Here is a 7,474-nt window from a genome sequence, read left to right on the forward strand (position 1 = left end):
AGAGAGAGAGAGAGAGAGAGAGAGAACTAGGTGTTTGATGAGTTTATCTTTGCAACTTTCATCTTCCTCTCTCTTGCCATTACTAAGTACATACACATAATGATTCATAATATTTTGTTTCCCCATTTGAACATGTAGGGTCTGTTTACTCTTATCCTCATTTCTATTTTTAAGCAGTATATGATAATGTGATATATATATATATATATATATATATATATATATATATATATTCTATTTTCTATAATCATCCCACATCTGACCTCTAATGCTGATTCTATATATTATCAAGAAATATATTTATTCCTCCTGTTTTGTCCTCATGGGTAGGCTCTAATTGTTTCACCAGTGAGGATAAAGTTTGGCCCTTATATAATTAGTTACTCTATGATGTGTTTACTGCACAGAGTTGCTTACACAATTCTCCTGTGTCTCCATAAAACTATATCTGGTGAAATAGAGTTTCTTCCTATCCTGTATGCCCTCCAAATTACTAAATTTCATCATGAAAATTGACTATGTTAATAAAAGACACTCAGAAATGTGTATTTTGGCAAGAGCTTTTGAGAATTTTGTAATGTGCCTCACGTAACAACTACAGCCCTTTTCCTGATTCACTGAAAGGATTAAGTCTACAGCTAATGGATTACTAGTCTTGAAGGGAAGTCCAGGCAAAAATAGTGAAGGATGCTGTGTTAAATGGGAAAGGACTGAAACACACTAGAAAAAAAAATAGCTGGCTACTATGTATCTTCTTGCTCTGCTGCAGAAAAAAAGCCCCTAATTTTAATTTAACAAGAATAAAACTAATTTCCCAAGCCTGGTTAACTGTATTGCATTTCTAATCCTTAAAATTGTACTAGCTACTCATCATCTGCTCCTTAGAGTAAACCTACTATTGTGACGTGGTAACTATGTTGTATTAAATATTAATTCATCTCAATGTCTCTTTCCATAGAAAATGGGGTTTTAAATCACCTCACATGCAAATAGCCTTGGGCAGAGCTTCAAATTGCTTAATATTTGAAATGTGTTTTGTGCTGGCATGTACTTAAAGGGTGGATTAGGATGTCAGAGGAGGGGCCTCAGGTAATTAATCTCCCAGTGCTGTTGTGGTACAAAAATTCCATCCAATCAGCACAGGCATCAGAAAAAGAAAGAAATACCATCAGTAACAGAGAACAGTATTATCAGTATCCAGAAACCTACTCTCAGGAACATTCCAACCACAGTCCCAGGGTCACATGTGCCACAAGATCACTGTGAAGTTTGTGTGGCTCATTAAAAAAAATAAAGTAAACTTATTTAAACATCGTTTTTAAAAACACTTTTTTAGGACCTACTTTTTTTTGCACAAGCTAAAAGTAAGCAAAGAATGGGGTATTTTATACCACAAGACAGAAAAGAGCCAATACCAGAGTGTGGCCTTGTTTGGATCCGTAGTGAAGAGACCCCTGCATTTGTAGCACAGAAAACATTTATATTCAGAGACAAAGAGCATTAAAAGTCTTAGAGTCATTTATAATGAAAGGTGACATTGGACAATATCAACAGCTTAATACTTGAGCTTGTAAAAAGTACCTTATCAAAAAATCAAAAATTAAAAGAAAAATTTTATTATTTAATATTAGCAAAAACAAAAAAAAAAAAAAAAAAAAAACCACTTTTTTTCTAACTCAACTGAGCATTTGTCAAGCATGGATTACGCAGGTAGCAATTTCAAGTCATAGTTGAACACCATTCCTAGTAAGGAACAAAGACTAGTACAAGTCTGAAACGAAGGGACACAGAGAAGAAAATAAAATCTTGTCTTGGGAGGGAGTGGAGATAATAGCAATGAGATGACACTAAATAAAAAGTAAACACTCAGTCCTTTGCAGGCTTTTATAAACAATTGTAGATACCATGCATGCTCAGTAGGGCTGGGCATCGCATACTGAAGATGAGCAATGGATATAGTAATTCTGTGATCAATCTTTATGGCTTAGAGTTTGAGGTAAAAATGATGCCACATACTAAGAAATTCAAGCTTAGATTTTTTAAATACCACATCTTTGTCTTGTTTTGTTTTGTTTGTTTTTTTTTTTTTTTGTTTTGTTTTCTTTATTTGTGATTTGTGGGGTGTGTTAGTATGTGTGTGGGTGTGTGTGTGAGAGAGAGGGGGGAGGTGTAGGGAGAGGGAGAGAGAGAGCGAGAGAGAGAGAGAGAGAGAGATAGAGAGAGAGAGAGAGAGAGAGAGAGAGAGAGAGAGAGAGAGAGAGAGAGAGAGAGAACAGAGACACAGAGACACAGAGACAGAGAAAAAGAGTAATTCCATCTTTATTTTTCCAAAACTTTGAAAATTTTACAATAAATACTTAGTTGTAGATAAATACTAGTAAAGAAATAAAGTGAAAGTCACTTCAAATACCAAGAATACTTACTTAGACCTAAGAAAATCAGTGAAATGTATACCAGTCCTTTCCCAAAAAGGTTATTAAACCTTCCCCCTTTTAAATGCATAGACTGGCCTCGCTCACTGCCAGTTCTTTCCTGAGCTGCCGCTGGCTCTGTGTCTGTGTCCTCAGTGTCTTTGTCCTCTCTGGACCATGCCATGGGATGTTACCACAAACCAGATCAGCAGATGCTACAGACTCTGAAGGACACACACACCCTATCGCTTGCACATCAGCTCCATCCAAACCACCACCTCTGCAAGCTTGGGCCACCCCATATCATGCTGCAGTGTTGCCGGGATGATGCGGGTCCTGTTTTTCCATACAATATACTATAAGGCCTGGATCACGGAGACCCTCACAGTGATCATTTTGTGCTCTCCAAGGGCCATGAACTACCCACCTTATATGCTGGCTTCCTGCCTGAGGCTGAGCTGTTGCACCTGAGGAAGATCAGCTCTGATTTGGATGAACATCCTGTCCCGAAACAAGACTTCAGTGATGTGGACACTGGCTGCAGGAGCTAGCACCTGGGAGCTGCTTGTGGGATGGCATACACAGGCAAATATTTTGACAAAACCAGCTACCGAGTCTGTTGCATGCTGGCAGACAGGGAGATGTCCAAGGTCTCCGTCTTGGAGGCCCTGTCCTTTGCCGGGATTTACAAGCTGTACAACCTTGTTCCTATTTTTTACATCAAATGTCTGGGCCATAGCAATCCAGCTCCACTGCAGCATCAGGTGGACATCTACCAGAAGCACTAGAGGCCTTTGGCTGGCATGTCATCATTGTGCTTGGACACAGCGTGGAGGATCTGTGCAAGACCTTTGGTCAGGCCAAGCACCAGCCAACAGCCATCATTCAAGGGCCATGGGATCACAGAGATTGATGATAAGGAGGCATGTCATGGGATTCCCCTTCCCCAAAACATCGCCGAGCAGATTATTCAGAAGATTTACAGACAGGTTCAGAGCAAAAATGTGGAGAGCTACGAGGTGCTGCGCCCTGAAGATGGCGCTGGTTTCCGCCTTCCACCTCCTTGATGGTGAGTGCTCTCAATCATAAACAACTCCTTATTTGGCTGTGGCTATTCAGCTTGCCTGCTTCAGCATTGAAGCAGCCTATCTGCAGGGCCCAAGTGGCTTACAGGGGTTGGCGGGCACAGGGGAATTTAAGCCTGTGTGGGCGTTCCCCCAGGGTTGGAGGCAGAGGCAGAAGCAGAAGCTAGTTCAAGGATTCTGAATAAATTGCTTGAAGAAGATCTTCCCCGGGTCGTGTCTTCCTTGCTGGTGGAGGTTGGGTGCGAAACAAAAAGATCCTGGCCACTTCCCCTCGGGAGGATGCCCCTTCGGTGAACATTGTAAACACCCGAATGTCTACTCTACCCAGCTACAAAGTGGGGGCAAGATAGCCACCCAGAAGGCTTATGGGCTAGCCCTTGGTAAGCTGGGCCATGACGGTGACCACATCCTCACCCTAGAAAGAGACACCAAAAATTTCATCTTCTTGGAGCTCTTCAAAGAGGAGTACCCAGACCGTTTCACTGAGTGCTACATTGCTGAGCAAAACATGGGAAGCATGGCTGTGGACTGTGCCACACATGACAGGACAGTGTCCTTCTGCAGCACGTTCACAGCTTTCTTCACACAGATTCACATGGCTACCATCTCTGAGAGCAACATGTGGTTCCCACTGTGGTGTGACCATTGGGGAAGACAGGCCCTCTCAGATGGCCCTGGAAGACCTGGCCATGTTTCAGTCAGTCCCCATGTGTTCCATCTTTTACCAAAGTGATGGAGTAACAACAGAGAAGGCAGTGAAATGAGCAGCCAACACAAAGGGCATCCATCCGCTTCATCGAGATCAGACGCCGAGAAAATACCATTATCTATAGCAACAACGAGGATTCCCAGGTCAGTCATGCCAAGGTGGTTCTGAAGAGCAAGGATGACTAGGTGACAGTGATCTGGACTGATGTAACTCTGCATGAGGCCTTGGCTACTGCAGAGATGTTGAAGAAAGAAGATCCATGTGTTGGACCCCTTCACCATCAAGATCAAGCCCCTGGACAGAAAGCTCATTCTTGACTCTGCCTGAGCAGCCAAAGGTGGCATAGGCGAGGCCATATTTACTGTCTTAGTGGGTGAACCTGGAGTCAGGGACACTTGCCTGTCTGTCAGCCAAGTACCACGAAGTGGGAATCAAGCTGAGCTGCTGTGTTTCGTATTGACAAGGATGCCATTGTGCAAGCTCTGGAGGGCCTTGTCACCAAGGACTAGGGAGGACATGGGATGCCTGGTGGGTGAACTACACATTCCTGGGAGAATCTGGCAAAGGTGCTCAAAGGGGTACTGAGTGGAGAGTAAATATAGGTTTTGAAAAAAAAAAAATTATGGGCTGGATCCAAGCAGGGCAGAGAAAATATTTAGACCCATAGGAAATTTAAGGAACCTTGAATGAGTTGGATGATTACACAATTTAAGGACATTATAGCTAAAACAAATACATTATAAAACACTATACTTTAGATTGAAGATACCTGGTAGTTATGTGATTGAAGAGCTGGAGTCAGGGAACTAAGAATTATTCTTATGTGTGGTTATATAGATTTCCTTTTGGAATTCCAAACCATTTACGTGTGTGTGTGTGTGTGTGTGTGTGTGTGTTTTGTGCATTTTAAATGTTCGTTTTTTTGCTTACCACTTTATTTTTTAAAAAGAGAAATAAATATACAGATTTTAAAGGCAATTTGGCATAAGATTGTATGAATATTTTGTCAGTACTTAATTATATTAGAGGGTTGATACCATGCATTAAAATCCCACTAGTTACCATAAGCATGAAATATATGTAGGACAGAATATAACATGGAAATTTCTTGTTGAGTATAGATTAAGCAAAATGATCTGTGAAAACCAAAAATTGCCATAAGGCTACTTACTATCTTTGATCATGGATAATTCATGATTTAAGGTCTAGGTATACCACACATTGAGACGGTGATATACATTTATTTTTTTCCTAAGAAGGACAGAGGCTTTACTTTTTTCCATTGTTTCTCTTGAGCTTCATATAGCCTGTGAGAGCTTTTTGGGGTTAGTATCCAATTATCAGTGACTGAATATTATGTCTGTTCTGTTGTGACTGGGTTATCTCACTCAGGATGATATTCTCTAGATGCATCCATTTTCTTAAGAATTTCATAAAGTCATTGTTTCTGATAGCTGAGTAGTACTCCATTGTATAAATATACCACAATTTTTGTATCCATTCATCTACTGAAGGACATCTGGGTTCTTTCCAGATTCTGCCTATTATAAATAGGGCTGCTATGAACATTATGGTGCATGTATCTTTACTGTATGTTGGAGCTTCTCTGGGGTATGTGCCCAGAAGTGGAATACCTGGGTCTTCAGGTAGTACTATGCACAAATTTATGAGAAACCGCCAGACAGATTTCCAGAGTGATTGTACCAGTTTATAATCACACCAACAGAGGAGTGTTCCTCTTTCTCCTCATCCTCAGCAGCATCTGCTGTCATCTGAGTTTTTTATCTTAGCCATTCTGATTGATGTGAGGTGGAATCTCAGTGTTGTTTTGATTTGCATTTCCCTGATGAATAGGAATATCTAGCACTTCCTTAGATGTTTTCTGGCCATTTGATATTCCTCAATTGAGAAACTTTTCTTTAGCTCTGTACCCCTTTTTAAATAGGATTGTTTGATTCTCTGGTGTCTAACTTCTTGAGTTCTTTGTATACCTTGCATATTAAGTCTCTATCAGATGTGGGGTTGGTAAAGAGCTTTTCCCAATCTGTTGGCTGTCATTTTGCTTTCTTGGCAGTGTCCTTGGCCTTACTAAAACTTTGCAATCTCCTTAAGTCCCCTTTATTGATCTTTGACCTTAGAGTACGACCCTTTGGTGTTCTGTTCAGGAAAATTTCCCCTGTACCTATGTGTTCTAAGGTTTTTCCTAATTTCTCTCCTATTAGTTTCAGTGTACCTGGTTTAATGTGGAGACCTTTGATCCACTTGCACTTGAGATTTGTACAAGGAGATAAGAAAGGGTCTATTTTCATTCTTCTGCATGCTGACTTGAACCAACACCATTTGTTGAAGAGGCTGTCATTTTTCCATTGAATATTTACAGCTCCTTTGTCAAACATCAAGTGACCATCTGTGTGAGAGTTCATTTCTGGATCGTCCATTCTATTCCATTGATCTATGTGCCTATCTCTGTACCTGTACCATCAGTTTTTAACAAAATTACCTTGTAATATAGCTTGAGGTCAAACATGGTGATTGCTAAAGATGTTTTCTTGTTGTTAAGGATGGATTTCAATATCCTAGGTTTTTTGTTATTCCAGATGAAATTGCACATTGCTCTTCCCAATTCTATGTAAAATTAGGTTGGAATTTTGAGGGGTATTGCATTGAATCTCTAGATTGCTTTTGGTAAGATGGCCATTTTTACAATGTTGATCCTTCAAATCCATGAGCATGGGAAATCTTTCTGTCTTCTGAGATCTTCCTCAAATTCCTTCTTCAGAGATTTGAAGTTCTTGTCATACAGATCCTTCACTTGCTTAGTTAGAGTCACACCAAGGTATTTAATATTATTTGTGACTATTGTGAAGGGTATCTTTTCCCTAATTTTTTTCTCTGCATATTTGTCCTTTGAGTAGAGGAAGGCTACTTATTTGTTTGAGTTAATTTTCTATCCAGTCACTTTGCTGAACTTGTTTATCAATTGTAGAATTTCTCTGGTGGAATTTTTGGGGTCACTTACATATACTAACATGTCATCTGCAAAGAGTGATATTTTTACTTCTTCCTTTCCTATTTGTAACCTTTGATTTCCTTTTGCTATCTACTTGCTCCAGCCAGGACATCCAGTACCATGTTGACTAGATAGGGGGAGAGTGGGCAGCCTTGTGTAATCCATGATGTTAATGGAATTGCTCAAGTTTCTCACCATTAAGTTTGATGTTGGCTATTGATATGCTGTATAATGCTTTTATTGTGTTTAGGTACGGGCC

General features: G+C 40.2%; 1 pseudogene across 1 annotated transcript; it reads left to right on the forward strand.

Moving 5' to 3' along the window:
• Positions 1 to 2,593: 2,593 nt before the first annotated feature.
• Positions 2,594 to 4,790, forward strand: LOC308414785 (transketolase-like; annotated as a pseudogene). Its single transcript has 2 exons — positions 2,594 to 3,415; positions 3,751 to 4,790. The product of its transcript is annotated as a transketolase-like (transcript).
• The last annotated feature ends 2,684 nt before the right edge of the window (positions 4,791 to 7,474 follow it).

The sequence above is a fragment of the Micromys minutus genome (genome assembly GCF_963924665.1).
Source record: "Micromys minutus genome assembly, chromosome: X".
Classification (NCBI taxonomy): Eukaryota; Metazoa; Chordata; class Mammalia; order Rodentia; family Muridae; genus Micromys; species Micromys minutus.